The sequence below is a fragment of the Rhinolophus ferrumequinum genome, chromosome 6 (assembly GCF_004115265.2).
Source record: "Rhinolophus ferrumequinum isolate MPI-CBG mRhiFer1 chromosome 6, mRhiFer1_v1.p, whole genome shotgun sequence".
NCBI lineage: Eukaryota > Metazoa > Chordata > Mammalia > Chiroptera > Rhinolophidae > Rhinolophus > Rhinolophus ferrumequinum.
In genome coordinates, this window is record NC_046289.1 from 8,178,044 (window position 1) to 8,195,097 (window position 17,054).

At 43.3% G+C, this 17,054-nt stretch overlaps 1 protein-coding gene across 7 annotated transcripts in view; it reads left to right on the forward strand.

Moving 5' to 3' along the window:
• The first annotated feature begins 11,106 nt into the window (after positions 1-11,106).
• DICER1 (dicer 1, ribonuclease III) overlaps positions 11,107-17,054 on the forward strand; it is a 74,510-nt gene continuing 68,562 nt past the window's right edge. For 3 of the 7 annotated variants that reach the window (XM_033107360.1, XM_033107364.1, XM_033107367.1), the window contains exon 1: positions 11,148-11,286. The gene's annotated coding sequence lies outside the window, so the exon portion shown is untranslated. Of the gene's footprint in view, positions 11,126-11,147; positions 11,287-17,054 lie in introns of those variants that run through there. The other 4 variants (XM_033107361.1, XM_033107365.1, XM_033107363.1 and 1 more) reach the window with 3 other exon arrangements.

Genomic DNA, 17,054 nt, shown 5'->3' on the forward strand with positions numbered 1-17,054 from the left:
TGTAATGAAAAATTACCTAAGAAAACAGTTTGACTGTGACGAGACACGGGGCCACAGCCTTGCCGGCAGCACCGATTCAGGCTCATGCAGTTTTAAGGCAGGCAGCGATGGGCCCTCAGAAGATGAAACCCAATTTCCCCACTTATCGGCTGTCTAAACTTGGGCACACTCAAAAGTCCTCTTTAGATTTCAAATACCTCATCTGTACAATGGGATAGCAATTGTTATTGCCGTACTAGCCGGGGCGTTTGTGCAGACGCCGTGGAGTAAGGCAGCAGAAGCATGGCACACAGGAAAGCACTTAGCTCCGACGGTGGGTGGGCAGGAGGGAAGCTGCAGTCTACTCTTCCCAGTCAGCTTTTTGAATTTCCAGGTAACTTCCTCCACGGTCAGGTCTCATTCTTATCTCCCGCTCCGTGCCACACAGGCTGCTCTCTCTGCGTTAGTCACTGAGATGGTGGTTTTTGATGCACCCTCAGTCTACTTACCAGGGTCTCTAGCTGGAAAAAAAAAAAAGCGTTCCTGCTCTCATAACCCCTGGGAATCACTGTTGTAATTATAAATTCTTACCTACGTGATCTCCCTCGGTCTCCTGAGTCGGTCTCTCTTCACACAAGTGTTGGCATCCAGCCCTTCAGGAACCTTCTCCTAAAGCCAAACTGGTCAACTTGTCCCTCCACAAACCAACCCTTGGTACTTTTGACATCCTTACTTTTTTTTTTTTTTTTAACATAAAAGGGTAACCCTTTTTAAGTGTATAACCCATTTCCAGAACTTTATCATCATCCCAAACAGAAACTATACCTGAATAATAACTCCCCCTTTTCCTCTCCCTCCACCTCAGGAGCTTCAATTTCACGTTCAGCTCTAACTCCCCCTTTTCCTCTCCCTCCACCTCAGGAGCTTCAATTTCACGTTCAGCTCTATGAATTTGCCTGTTCCAGGTACCCCAGTAAGTGGAATCATACACTATTTTTCCGTTTTTGTGACTGGCTTTTTCACTTAGCATAATGTGTATCCAGACTGGAGTATGGATCGGAATTTCCTTCCCTTTTAAGGCTAAATAATATTCTATTGTGTATATATACTACATTTTGTTTACCCGTTTCTGTCCATGGACATTAGGCTTGTATCCACCTTTTGGCTACTGTGAATAATGCTGCTGTGAACATTGGTGTGTAACTATCTGTTCGAGTCCTTGCTTTCGTTTCTTTTAGGTATACACCGAGATGGGGGATTGCTGGATCAGATGGCATCTCTGTGTTTCACTTGGAGGAACCACCAAACTGGTTTCCACAGGGGCTGCACCATTTTACATTCCCACCAGCAATGCACAAGGGTTCCGATTTCTCTGCATCCTTGCCAATGCTCATTATTTCCTTTTTCTTTCTCTTTTTGATGAAAATTATCCTAAGGGGTATGAAGTGGTATCTCACTGTGGTTTGGATTTGCAGTTTCCTAACGTCCAGCTCCTTAATTTTGCAACACTCTTTTGCCCATCCCTGGAAATTCAAGTCCAGACTCCTCTCCACCTCTGCAAATCCCACCTGCTCTTTAAAATCTAGTCATCGTCTCTCACTGATAGTGAAGCAAACTTTTCTTCTTTTAAATTCCTATGTAGAAATTCTTCTTTGGCAAATAATCTTGGCTTACCTTGTGACATCTCATACATTTTGAAAATCTTTTTCCCTGTGGGACTGTTAGCATCTTGAGGCCACAGACCACATGCTGTTTCCTCACACCCCAGAGTGCCCAGCTCCGGGTGATTAAGAGTAGAGAACCCCTATACTTAAGGCGTGTTCACATATTTGTTGATACTCTTGTTTAATTGATTTCAGCAATTCTGGCTACATGTCAATAATTATAATTACAACTTATGGAATGCTGAGTATGTGCTAATCACTTTATGTGCATTATTTCATTGACTTCTCTGAACCCCAGGTCGTGGGTACTCTTGTTATTCCCACTTTGTGAAGGAGGGAACTGAAGTTAATCAGGTGACCTGGTAAGAAATGGAGCTGGATTCTGATCTAGATTATCTGACTATGGAGCCTGGCCTCTTTCCTGTTAGATACACTGTCCCATGACCACAGTGTATAGAAACTTGCCGAGAATCAATGGCAAGTCTAGCTTACTTTTGTTTATAATTGTTTCACTTGCAAGAATAAGGATGTCAAGTAGGTTAAGAAATAATGGAGACAAGAAGGAGTGAAGCTGGCTTTAAGGACACCTTGAATCAGACTTAAACAAGATATATTTGATTAGTCTCAGTGGCTCGCTCTCTCTTATTCCTCTTCCTCCACTCCCTGCCTCCATCTCTCTTATTTCTGCCTTTCTGTTCATTGGCATCACTTGCTTCTTCTGGAATGGGCTCTCTCTACACTTAGGGAACATGGTGCCAGCGGCTTCCAGGACCATGCTCACAACATCCTGACCAGTGAAGCAAAGAGATTCATCTTCACTCATTCTGGGCAGAAAAGTCCTAGGAAGGTTTCTGATTGGCCATGCTGAGGTCATGTGGCCAGGAGAAGGGTGAACCGTAAATGCTGCAGCCTTCACATGCCCCGTGTCCAGCTCCGAGGTTAGGGGTGGGGTCTGTGATTGGCAGACCCACCGAACTACACTGTCAGCGGTCGGGTCATGGGGAAGAGAATTCCCACTTAGGAAAATGTGTGCTGTCCCAGAACAGACAAGGCAATTACTGTGCCCTACACCAAAGCACGGGCCACTGCCTTCTGGGTAATCAGTGTACTGTATAACTTGTCTTGAAATTGCATGAAAGAGATGTTTGTAGTGAAACTTTAAACAGAGGCAGGTCTCTTCATACTAATGGCATGATGAGTAAATCTATGTTTTAAGACATAGGGACTCATAGGAAGATTGCTTTTTGTCCTCTCTCCCTCCCCCTGTCCTTCCTCCCTCACTTTCTTTCTTTTTATTTTTGCGCCATGTGGATGCTGAGACACAGAGGGGAGTAAGACACAAATACCACTGTTTGTGCCCTCGAGCAGCTCTGCTTAGTGGGGGCAGTGGGCTGGCGGGGAAGGTGCGGAGGCAGAGAGAAGAAGAAATGGCGATGTGATCCGTGCTACAGTCGGGTGACGTTGCTGTGGGAAAACCAAGGAGAGGACGGGACATGAGGCCAGAAACCATGTAGAAGCTGGGTTACAGTGGACCTTGAATGACACACTAGAAAGTTTGCCTGGGTTGCAAATGAAGATTGTGATCACAGAATGATCCAGTCACATCTCTGTTGGAAAAATCGGTCTAGAAGCAATGTGGTACAGGAAATAGAGAGCGATGATCCTAGATCCGGAAAGAGATGAATCTTGAAGTTAAGGAGATTTCATGGGATTGACATTTAATGGCCTCTTTTCTGCCCTCTGAATTATTACTGAAGAGGGAAGGTCCTAATTACACAGTGAATAAACGAGGGAAATGGCTTCCACCAGTGTTGAGATTGGGACGGTATTCCGGGGGACAGTTACATGCATCCTGTGACCCCATTGATGGTGGAAGCATTGTATAGTGCTATGGACTGGATTGTGTCTTTGCAAAATTCATCAGCCAAACCCCTAACTTCCAGGACGTTAGAAGGTGACTTTATTTGGAGATTGGGCACCAACAGAAATTGGGCTTTTAAGGCGCTGATTAAGGTAAAATGAGTAAGTGTGGGTGGGTATGACTAGTTCTTTACAAGAAGAGGAAATTTGGACACACAGAAAGAGACGTGAGGTATGTGGCTGCACAGAGGAAAGACCATGTGAAAACACAGGGAGAAGGTGACCCTCTGTAAGCCAAGGAGAGAGGCCTCAGAAGAATCCAAGCCTGCCAGCACCTTGATCCTGGACTTCTGGCCTCCAGAACTGTGAGGAAATACATTTCTATTGTTTCAACCACCCAGTCTGCAGTATTTTGTTATGGCAGCCCTAGCAAACTAATACATACTGCATGAGGAAATACATTTCTATTGTTTCAACCACCCAGTCTGCAGTATTTTGTTATGGCAGCCCTAGCAAACTAATACATACTGCATGCCAAAGTGCACCCAGAGACTAGACGTACACAGAGAGTGTCTCAGTCTGTCCGGGCTGCTATAACAAAATACTACAGACTGGCATTAATAAAAGAAATGTATTTCTCACAGTTCCGGAGGTTGGAAGTCGAAAATCAAGGTGTCCGCACGGTCAGATTCTGGTGAAGGCCCTCCTCTAGGAGGCAGACTGTGGACTTCTGACTGTGTCCTCACGTGGCAGAAGGGGCAAGCAAGCTCTCTGGGACTTCTTCTTCTCAAATGTTCCAGAAAGTTTTTTGTATTCATGAGTCTTCTGTAAGTTGGTGATTGTTTGAAAATGGAAACAATTTCTTTTAAAAATTGACAGCTAGCATTTGCTGAGCACCCACGATGTGCTCAATGTGGTCGGTGCTTTGCACAATGAGCGGGTTCAGTTCCCCAGGGAACTTGCCTCTGTCTTGCATCTCTACCAATAAGGAGTCCTGTACCCCTCCCCTCGACCCCTTTAGCAACCTGAACTCCTCCCCACTAGACCACATCTAGTAACCACTTGTTATTTGTCTGTAGCACCTGCTCCACTGTCCATGGACAGTGAGCTCTTTGAGGGCAAGGACTAGCTCCCGTTCTTCATTCTACCCACATCTCCCAACGCGGCTTCTGGTAAATTGTAAGTGCTCAATATGTGCTCAGTGAATGAAGCCCCGAGGCTTGCCCACCATGGTGACTATAGTCAAAAATGAGGCAACAGACTTGGGATACATGTTTGATACATGACTTCTTTTCTGACTTCTGGCTCTGGCAAAGGTATGCAGTGTGAAAAACTGGTGGAAAAATACAGATTTATACGTCTCTCCACAGGTGAGCTCCTGCGCCAGGAGCTGCCATTAGAATCTGAAAGAGAGACATCCTGGAACATGGAGACCTGGTGCCCTCAGTAAGCAACAGCTTCCTTTCCTGGCTGGGGAGAGATTTGGGAGCATTATTAGTCTAAGCTGCTGCAACAAAGAAACCCAAAAAGACAATGGCTGTATTTTATTTCTCTCTATGTAACAGTCCCGAGGCAGGCAGGACGTCTATGTTGTCCAGGCCCAGGTTCCTTCTGTCTTGTTGCTTTGCCCGCCCCTTGAGTATGACCCTATTTCATATTTTCTCCCAAAGCTGGTCCCCACTTTAGAGTTAAAATCTTTAAAGCAGAGATACGCATTGGTACAACAGAGCCTACAATTAAAACCCTCTGAAAAATAGAAAATAAGGTTTCTATTGTTTTGGGAGGTATGATAGCATTATCTTGAAATTTGGTATCTTCCTGGTATAGTTTAAGTAAAGCATGTGTATCTTTTTATGTTAAAAGAAAGAAAGAGCACTAATCCTATTCATGAGGGCCCCAGCTTCATGACCTAATCATTTCCCCAAAGCCCCACCTCCAAACACCAGCACCTTGGGTATTCAATGTATTTTCAACAGAAATTGGGAGGGCGGGGGTGGGGTCGGAGAAAGGGGCATAAATATTCAGACCACAGCAGGGAGCTACCCTGGCAGTTGCCTTATTCTGATTTGTTTGCCTCATGCAACATGCGGAAGAGAATTGGATGGAAGGATATCTGGAGCATGAGAACTAAGAAAAAAATGATAAGTTTCATTTGTCTAGGAAAATGAATGGGGTGGGGAATGTAGTGAGGAGAGAAGAAATGGATAATAAAGCTACTTAAAACCAATTTAAAAGTCTACAGATCTGTTTAACTGCATTTAAAAATATGTAGGCAAACTTGGTTTTGTTACTGCCAAGCTTCTTTAAAAATTTGTTTAGCATAAGTAGGAATGCTGCCTGAATGTTGTTTACTGAGCAACAATTCAATATAAATCAAGATTACACTCTTTTTCCAAATGAAAAAGCTGATGCTAAGGTACGGGGAAATTGTTTTATTCCAATTGCGGGGAAAAACCAGTCAAATACTGTGACACTGATACGCTCACCACATGGCTGTAATCTTTTCTGTTGTTTTATTTTCCCCTGTAGGAGTGAAAGGATACTGCAACTCCACAGGAGAGCTAGTCAGAGTACTGGGAAAAGCAGAAAGTCGTTTTAGATAACTTGCCCTTGTAAAATACCGTATCGTTTGAAGGTCAGGGTTCTTTAGTTCTAAATTAAACAAGCCTCAGGGATTCAGTACTGATGTGAGGGGGAAAAAACATGATTGAATTAAAAATCACCCCCCAAAAAGAGATGCCACGAAATATTGAGTTAATTTTACTCAAGTCTTGAGAGAGGCGTGATATAATCTGGGACAGTAAAAGCGGTACTGAAGGTGCCTGACTGGCGTATTTTTTTTTTCTCTACATTTTATTCTAACTGAAAATGCTATTTGAGAAGATTAAGATTCATGGTTAGCTGCTTTAATATTTTGTTACAGAGCAAAATAATAACAAAAGAAGTTTTGCCTCGCGGTAAAGACGCCTCATCTTAATTACATTTAATAAGACCCATTGGTCAGATTGCAAAACTCTGGTCCCTGGCAATGTTCTACCCCAATTGTACCTTCTACTTTCTAGAAAATAGTCTTGGTGGCCTTGAAACTGGAACTATAAAAGAGTCACATTTTTACCCTCCTAATATATCTAAATCAGCTATATCTCTCTCCCCTTGACTATCCTCGTCAAAGCTACCTTATCTTTTACACTGTTGCAAATGAACACTTTAATTTTGTTCTTCCTCACGGGCTGGAGTTCACTTTTAAAAATGTATATCTGATCACATTACCTGTTGATTAAAAACCTTTATATGGCTTCTTCGTCTTTGAGATGAAACAGCAAATCCTTAACATGATACATAAGTTCTTTCCGTTCTGGTGTCATTTCCCCGTCTCCTTATCGCTTGCTCTATGGTTGGGTCAACACTGGGTTTCTTTCAGTTCTTTGAATGAGCCCCCACACCTCCTTGCCTCTGGGCTTTGGGCATCCTGGGCCTTCTGCGTGGAAGTCCCCTACCCTTTACTTGATCACTAGCACTTTAGGTCTCAGCTTACGTGGGTTCCTTACTTAGGAAGAACTTCTTTGACCCCCCATGGACTGTTAGGCTCCCCTTCTTTTGTGGCCCAATATCCATCCATATGCATCTGCCATCATAGCAGTTCCCTTGTCGTAGTTCTTGTTATTTAGAGAAACTAGAAATTCTCCACCCCCAATTAGGCCAACATATAAATATGTAATGCAGTGTGGGGATGGGGCCCACTTCTGTCTTGGGCTCTGTCTCTGTCTGTTGTACACCTACTTGGTTGCTGGCAGAGGCAGGCCTTGTCTTGCTGAAACCTTGGTCGTGGTCAAGAGCTGTGCTTGGCCTATGTTGTGTAATAATGAAAGTTAAAGGGACGGTGTTCATTCTCCCACTTCTCTGCATGTAAGTTTCCCCCAATAAATCCCACATTATAGATGTACCATGTGGCCTTGGGGGGTTTGTCTGTGACTCCTTGCATGACAGTTAACTTTGAATACTTGAGTAAGGTGGTGTATCTGCTAGATTCTCTTTTGTAAAGTTCTCATTTTTTAAAATAATAATTTTATGGGGAGATGCTTTGAAACTATATTACTATCTCATTCCTTGTCCAACTTTTACCCACTAGATTTAGTAAACATTGATATTTCTTGGCTGATGATTGCCAAATGGTGATTTTCCAATTCCATTATTCCTTCCAAAGTTATCAGTTGAATTCTACTCAAAGGAAGAGCTGTTTCTTCTTTCGATTTATTTATTCATTAAAAAAAATCAGTGTAGATTCATGGATATATCCATATGCATGGGATATATTGTATTGTCATAATTTATTTTGATGCTCAAAAGTTGTCTCAGATTTGGCCAGCAGGAGGCCCTTCAAGATGACTGCTTTGTCTTTGAATTGTCTTCATCATTCTTTGAGCATTTTCATACTCTCTGGCACAAGATGTTCTAAGCTCATCTATATGATACTTTTACATTTGTATTTATTTAATAGATATATATATATATATATATTGAAAAACCTTGAATTCACATCGACATCTCAATTCCCATCCAATCACTCAAGCCTTCTTGCTTTTCTTCTTTTTGTATTTGTAACCCCTTCTCCAAAAGTGAGAAAGCTGGCTGCTATTATCCTCAATAGTTTTTCCTTTGTGTAGCCCCCCTGTATAATCAGTCACCTGACTTTACAGGATGGCTGTCCTTCCTTCCCTTTCTGGGCTCACACCCCGACACTGGCCTGACTTCCTAGATAAATACGGGGTGGCTGTATTCTTCAGTGTTAGTTGTAAAGCAGAGAAAAGAAGTTAGTAGAGAGAGATGCACAGATGAAGCAGAAAACAAAGGAAAAATGTCACAGAAGGACATGAAGAGTTATCTTTCGGGTTCCTGGAAGCTTTTCAATCACTGGTTGTAGGCCCTAGCTATGATGCAGCTGTATTTCTGCTCCTGGCTTTTGTGAGAAACTCCTACATCCTTATGATAAATTCTTCCCTTTTGGTTAAGATTGGTTTGTTACTTGCAAACAGAGAGTCTTAAACAAAGGTATATTTATTTATATCCTGGCTTGTTCTACCAAAAAAAAAAAATGAAACAAATTGTGGAATATAATCAGGGCAAAGGGAAAATAAAAATTAGCCCACAGAAAATGCATACCACATGGAACTGTACTGCTGCTTAATATGGGCTGAAATATTAGCTCTAAGATTTCTAGTGATCTAAACAAAGTATGAAACACTATCCCTTACAAGATTTTATGTCTCCAGATTTAAAATAAACCAGCAACTGGAGGAGGAATAGATACACCATGGGAACAAAATAGAGTCTAGAAGTGAACTCTTCAACAAATGGCCAATAAATAGCAAACTGTGTAGCCATCTGGAAAAAAAAAATTCGATCTATACCACATCCCTTGTATGGAATCAGTTCCAAGTGGATCAATGTTTAATTGCAAAAGACTAGAAGTCTAACTGTCCATCAATAGATAATTGGTTAAATAATGGGATAGCCCTGCAATAAAATGTTATGGGAATTGGAAAAAAAAAAAAAAAAGCAAGGAGCTCTGTATATATTGCTATACACATATCTTCTTGATATATTATGTAATAAAAAGCAAGGCACAGTAAATGTGTATGGCATACCACTATTTTTGTAAATTGAGGAACGTCCTGGGCTTGTACATGCATAAAGAATTGCTCTAGAAGGAGCAAAAAAATAGTGGTTACATGTTTGGGCATGGGGACAGGTGTCGGGGGAGAGATAATTTTTACTGTATACTTTTTAATGGTTTCTGATGGACAAGCCACATAGTATATATGTGCTTATTTATTTAAAAAAAAAGTTTAACTTGATGAAAATCAGAGAAAGCTGTGGATGGAGAAGCCCAGCTAGTTTTGACAGATTGGGAGGACAGCAGGAGGGCCTGAAAGTGTTAACCTGCCCACAAATTCCCATTGCTAGTGGACCCCCATACCTGTTCCCATCCTGAGATGCCATCCTCCCATGAAGGATTATGGCTCCAAAGCCTTTCTGTATACTACTGGAGAGATCTATTTCCCACTGTGCTTGGAATATAAGAAACATTTTCTATGGAAGTCTGCCAAGAGCATTCTGACTATTTCCTCATTTTACCCATGAACATTCTATGTTTAAGTGAAACCTACAAGCCAATTTACAGTAAATATATGATCAAAATTTGAGCACAGTAATGACTGAGCACATCAGCTCCAAGCCAGAATACCTGGGTTCAAATCTCAGTTGTTCATTTATTAGTTTACTTGCTGGAGGTTTTCATTTTAATAGTGTGTATGTGTGTTGGGGGCAGCAATTACAGCACCTACCTCACAGGGTCCACGTAAAGATCACGGGCTTATTTACACCAGCCTGTCCAACAGTAAATTATATAACGCGAGTCACATGAAACGTTAAAATTCATTCGGCACTCACATTAAAAAAATAAGATGAAACTGATATTTATTTCAATACATTAAAAATAATACCACTACGACATGTAACCAACATAATTATTAGATGTTTTACATTCTTTTCTGGTAAAGAACACATACATCTGAGTTCGACTAGCACGTCTCAGCAGAGAGTGGCCATATTCTAAGTGCTCAGTAGCCACGTAAGGCTGGTGGCCGCTGTATTGAAGAGTGCAGCCCTAGACAGTGTCTAGCGCGTAGTAGGTGCTGCTAAGTGCTAACTCCTGAGAGCAGAAGCATGGTTGCTGTTACCAGACCTCCTCTGGAGTAAACCTGTCAGGTGAGTCCTCTGGAAGAGATGTCTACATTTTGGCATAAATGAATAGGATTTTCTTTAAGCCAGCCACTTACTTGGCCTCCATATTTTAATTCACAGCTGTGAGGTATGGTACACGGTTGCAACCTATGCAAATGAACAATTTACATAAGTGGGGCCACTGTCCCCATCTCAGTTATTTGGTTATCCCAGCTCCGGGGTGTGGGGAAGGAGGTGGGGTCTGTCGTCTCGCCTAATGCGTTGGGCCCCGCACCACTAATGCGGAGCAAAAGCAGGCAAGTGGGAAGGTCCTTGAAATAGGGGTTGGGAAGTGGAAAACGGACGCCGAGCCCTCCGGAGAACAATTACAGCTGTGGGGCAGGGCCACGTTCAGAGGGCGGTGGGTGCCAGAAAGGGCAACAATGGAGGCGGGCGAATTCCATGAGCCAAGAGGTTCTGCCAAGTTAAGCGAGTGTCCGCAACCTCGGCGCGCAGGCCCACGAGGGTCGCAAAGGCGCGGGGCCGCGGCGGTCGAACGCCCGGGTCCCGGCCAAAAGCTGGGCCGCAAACGCCGCCTCGGCCTCCGCCGCCGCGTCCGCTGTCTCCTGGCTCCTGAGTGGCTGGGGGGCCGGGATTAACCTTTCACCGCCACACTCTGTCCAATCACAGGCTCTCTCTCATGCCGGTGCGGGACGAGCGGAGCGTGGGGGCGCGGAGGGGGCGGCGCGGGCGCCGGTGGGATTCTCCAAGCCGCGGTGCGCCGTTGCCGCGGGCCGTGCGCGGGCTGCGGACGAGCCGGGCGCTGCGCAGTCTCCGCAGGCGCCGGCGGGAGGGGTCGAGGCGGAGGCGCGGCGCGGCACAGGCTGCTCCAGGCCCAGGTGAATGGAGTAACCTGACAGCGGGGACGAGGCGACGGCGAGCGGGAGGAAATGGCGGCGGCGGCGGCGGCGCCGGGCAGCACCGGGAGGCCTGGGCTGTGACGCGCGCGTCGGAGCGGGGTCCGATGGTTCTCGAAGGCCCGCGGCGCCCCGTGCTGCAGGTGAGGCGGGCTCCCGCGGAGCCGCTTTGTGTCCGGGGCGGGGAGCGGCTCCGCCCGGCTCCGCGCCCGCCTCGGCGCCCGGGCCCGCGTGGGCGTCCCGGCCCTGGGCCCGCGCTCCGGCCTGGCCCGCGGGGCGGAGACGGCGCGAGCAGATGGCGCGGCCTCTTCTGGTCCCGGGCGGCGCGGCCTGCGGGGCCGGCGTCCACCCGCGGGGCTCTGCGCCTCCCCCGACCCTGGCGCCGCTCCTGATTCGCCGCTTTGGAGGGACTTTGTGCGGTCGCTCCGGCACTGGCTGGGGACGCGGGCGCCTCCGCACGCGGAGGGGAGCGCGCCCTCACCGCTTGGCCCTGCCCCAGGGGTTTGACAGGTCCGGGTACGCGCACGGAGTGGTGCGGGATCTGCAGCGGGGTCTCGGGAGCATCCTGGGACCTGCGGTGGTGGGGGCCACTGCGCTGGGCCTCAGTGGACACCTTGGAAAGAGCTGGGAGGGGAGGAAGCCGGGCTGCGCGTGCTGGCTGGAAAGCGCGAGCCTTCGGGGCCCTCCCGGGGAGCAGTGGGAGGATTGTTCATGTTTATTGGCAGGTGACCAGGTCTGGGTCCCAGGGGGCGGGTGGCCGAGGCCATCTTTCCACCCTTCCCAGGTTTTTGTGCCAGAACGTCTGGATCCTGCAAAGGGTTTTTAATCTTTGGGAAATCAGTGTATGTTTTAAGTTAGCACATCAGATTTATATAGATTACCTGGAAAAGCTGAGCTGCCCCAATGGCTTTGCCCGCAATACAGAGCTAACAAACCACGTAGTGTATCTTTAACAGCCTGAAGATTTGCAAAAACAGGGATGAGTGGGGAATCCTCGCTGGATAGTGTTCAGTCAGTGCTTTTGTGAAGAAAGTCGTGCTTAAAAGGGAGGCGTTACTGATCCGTATAAGTCTGAGTGTTCTTATGACTAGCGCGGTTTAAAAACATTCATCCAATTAAAGGGTATTACTTTAAAGTGTGTGTTTCTTGAGGTGCTTTGAATTTTCCGAATTTTTACAGTTACGATTTTCAGTTGTCTTCTTGTTGCTTAGTTTTCAAGTGCAGCAACTCAGTGACTGGAAAAAGGCAGAAGTAAGGAGTTAAGTAACTTGGAAAATTATATATTTTCAATGTGTTTTAATAAAAGGTTAACTAAAGTGGAACTGTATTGGTATAAACATTAAATTTTCTAAATAAAAAAAAAGCGATCTTACCAAGAGATCCAATAATTTATTACATGGATGATGGTACATGATTCTGAATGAGGCTGCTAGTGAATAATAACTTTAGTATTGCTAATATCTTTAGGAACTAGGTTCTGGAATAATCAGTTTATTTTGCCAAGTGTTGTCTTTAACACTAGCTACCTGTGGCACGAGTGTATTGGATGTAATATATGCCATATCTATACACACAGTTATTTTCAAAACTTCATCTTCGGCCATATTTTATAAAACTTTGTAGATTAGAAACACTAATGATTGCTTTTAATATGTCACGGAATAAGCATTTAAATGGTAATGTTGGCTTACAGATTTATTCATGGCATCAAAATGCCGTTTTATGAAAAGATGTATTAGTTAAATTTAATTTGGGGAGAAAAGTCTTCCTGCAATTATTTTAGTAACGGCTTGCTCTACTTTTTATTCTACTGTCTCATCAATAAAGATTAATTAAGTTCTGCCTTCTGTATAATGCTTGTGGCCCCGTGTATGAACTGCATAGTGAGATTGCTTTGTGATTGCTGAGTTTATTGTCTTGGTTTTAGAAGACGTTTTATTTTGATGTGGCTCATGATCTCATTTGATAGTGATTTTGTGGTGTTACATAGTGGGTGGTACCTGAAGTGTAGTGCCACCTTCTAGTGCCACCTTCTAGGAAGGATGATTTTTATGGCATTGCGATACTTATTCCCTGCCACTGTCTGACATGTGAGATGCTTGCTTCATTTGAGAAAGTAGGTATTGCACAGTCTCTCACTTGTGACTTTAACATCCTGTGGTCATTACTTGTGGCAAAGGAGAGAAGGGGAGCATTTATTAATAAGAAGTGCCTCCTTATGTGCCAAGATGTTGCAGGTGCTTTTATATACATTCTCGTTTAATCCTCATTGTGGCCGAGATATTGTCCTTATTTTACATGCAAGGAAACTAAGACTCAGAGATAATTGCCTCAAGTTATGAGTCTAGAAGTGGCAGAGCCCGGATTGTCATGGTTTGATTTCAGAATCCTTGCATGTGTGCTCTTTTTGTTGAGTAGCATTGCTGTTCCCAAGTGGATTTTCAGGGAAAAACCTGTATAACCTGTAGTTAAGTCCTTAGTTAACACTTGTTGAATGAATGAAACTGTGAAACCTTAAATGTTCAGGTGATCTCTCTCTGAATATTTCAGATTTTCCCCCTTTTTTGTGGTAAAATATACATGACATTTATTATTTTAACCACTTTTAAGTGTACAGTTTTGTGATAATTAAGTACACACGTTGTTTTGCAACCATCACCACCATCCATCTCCAGAACTTTTTCATCTTCTCTTCCTTAACTGAAACTCTGTATCCATTAACATAGTCTTCCCTTTTGCCCTCCTCCCAGCCCCAGGCAACCATCATTCTACTTTTTCTTTCTGTGAATCTGACTGCTCTTGGAACCTCGCATAAGTGCAATTATACAATATTGGTCTTTTTGTGACTGGGCATGTTTCACTTAGCATCTTCAGGGGTCATTCATTCAGGATTTATTCATGCTGTAGCATGTGCCAGGATTTCCTTCCTTTTTAAGGCCAAATAATAGTTCATTGTGTATGTATAAACCACATTTTATTTATCCAGTCTTTCATAGGTGAACACCTGGGTTGCTTCCACCTTTTGGCTTTGTGAATAATGCTGCTGTGAACCTAAGTGTGCAAATACCTGTTTGAGTCCCTGCTTTCACTTTTGGGTACATGGCCAGAAGTGGTCAGATTGTTTTTTGATCATCAGAGCACTAGACTCAGAATTTATTGCAATATGAGTTTTCTCAGGGCTGTTCACACAGTTATGTACACTTTCCTACAAATGGTTCCTTCTGTGTCAATAAAGGACTTTAATCTCCTTGAGGCCCGGGATTGACTCATTTTTATGTTCCTATCAGTGTCTGGCAAGTGGATATTCAAATCACTGAATTCCTTCAGTGGATCCATCACAGAGCTGTGTCGTGCTCTTTTGGATGCTGGAGGAAGGTACTGGTAAGGTCGTGTTTAACTTGTGTAAATCGTAATGGAGCCAAGTGATTTATCTTGTTCACCTTGTGCTCTGCTTTTTGGACATTCAAGAGTTTAGCTCATTCTGAAAGCCCAATGGATGTATACGTTTTATTATTTGTCTTCTTTGAGAAAGGATTTGCCTTGATCTTGTAATAATAGACAGGTGTTTGAGAGGACTGTGAAAATAGTAAAGGTTGAGTGGAGGAGGCTGAAGGGAATGGAATGAGAAGCTTAGGGCAAGGATAGCTCAGCCATCTGCATGTAACTAAAGCTTTTTATTTTTATTTTTAAGTTATTAGTCAAAGCAAAAGAGGAAACTGTACAAATCATGTAGGCATTGATTCATGGGAGGAAGTATACCGATTAATCAGGAGTGGCAGACTTTTGTCTGAAGAATACATAGTTGTCTGAATTCTTACATGAAATGACATTAACAATATATGAAGAAAATGTTTTACATTTTACAAATGATAGAGAAACATTTTTCACATGCCATTGTAGAGAAACCAGATAAAAGCCTCAGGCATAATAGAAAAACTTTAATAACATAGGTGGACATTGTTCTGGTGACTTGATTTATTAGAGTTTAGTTAATTTATCTTTCAGATGACAAATGAAATATCATTTGTCTCATTGAGGCTTTTGACAGATGCCAATTGACAATTCATTCACAGATTATCTCTTTTCTGGACAGTATAGATAGTTAGATTTTTCTAAATTCTCTCTGCTCGTCTTTGGGAATGTGTGTTGGCCTAAAAAGTGAGACTGCTTGGGTGGTGGTATATATCTGGTGAATGAGTACAGAGAGAAAGCATTGCAGTTGACCCTTTAACAATGTGGGGGTTAAGGGGTGCTGACCCCCGCTCAGTCAAAAATCTAATACCTTTTGACTCCCCAAAACTTAGGTTGCCCCTTGCTATCCGAGGTGGATTCATTCCAGGGCCCCCACGAATACCAAAATCCGTGGGTGCTCAAGTCCCTGTATAAAATGGTGTAGGTTAGTGTATAGATAGAGTCAGCCCTCTCCATCCACGGACTCCCAACCATGGATAGAAGAAAACAGTACTGGTTATTGAAAAAAATCCACATATAAGCAGAGCTGTGTCTTTTGAGGGGCACCTGTATTTTTGAGGTCGAGCTGATGAAATTGAAATTTTCAGTCGTGTAGGAAGACCTTTGTTAAAATAAGTTCCGAGTACAAAGTGGCTTTCCTAGTTATTTAAAATTGTCGATGAGTTGTTGGTTGTCCTGTAATAAGTAAAGATTCTATGCATTCTAAATATGTGACTAAAAGATGCCACAAGAAAACATTGTCTGAGGATGCCAGTAAGACTTACTAGAAATAAAACATGAAAGACTTAAATTTTGGTTTTAGTGTTTTGATTTTTGAAGCTTGTAGTGACATTAAATGACTGTGTTACGGTTTATAGAAGAGTAAGGATAGAATAGAACAGTGCCTGGCATACAGAAAGTGCTCAGATTTGTTGAGTGAATAAGTTAGTCTATATTCATTTTTGAAGTGCTTAGAAGCTAACACGGGTTTATAGAGAATAACATTGCTTGTATGTTAAGCTCTGAAAAAGATCGTTACTGTTTTGATTTCGGACAGATCATGCTGCCTGGTTCTTCTCCATACGATGGGCAAATGATTAGGTAGGTGCCTACAAACATTGCAGACCAAGACAAGTGTTACGAACTTCATAGATGAAAATGGCTATAAAAATTGGGGTGTTGTTACTGGTATTTTAGGCTTTCTCATTGTTGAAGCAGGCTAACCCTGAGAGTGGTTCTTTCTTAGGTGACAGCTCAATGTGTGCAATAAAGTAGGGATTTGAAAAACACATTTGGAAATTCTTTGGGGGGTGGAAAATGTCAGCAAATCAAGAGAGGATCTTAATTAAAATTTTTTGAGGAGGATTTCAATTTAAAAACTGATCTTGAAATGATGTAGAAAGCTTCTTTGGTTAAGGAGTTAGATCAATAACCCTATTTGAAGGGGAAAAGAAAGGCAGCAGACTTCTCTGATATTTTGAGATTCCAGCATTTCTGTCTTCCTTTTATTGGCAACAGCCTAGGAGGGCAAGACGAGCATCATGGCCCCAAAGACTTGAATGGCCTCTCCTCTGCTTAGGCCTCCTGCTGCACGACCTTCACTCCTGGGTAGCTTCAAATAGTGGGATTTTAAGCTTTTTCAACTTTGCAAAATTAAATATTAATATTTTCTTATAACGCCATAGGGATCTTTCAGAACAAGCCTTTGGTGTCAGAGAGACCAGGGTTCATATTCACATCCCTCCAGCTTATAGCTGAGGAACATGAGTGTGTGGCAGCCCCTTTGAGTCTCAGCTTCATCACTGGTAAACGCGTCAGAATAGTTAGTACCTACGTGAAGTTGTGAGGAAAAAAATAGTTTATTAAGCTCGTAACCTAATTCTGGCACATAACTACCATTTGATAAAATTGGGCTGATATTTTTAATTTAAATATGCATGCTAGAGTCTCAATGTGATTA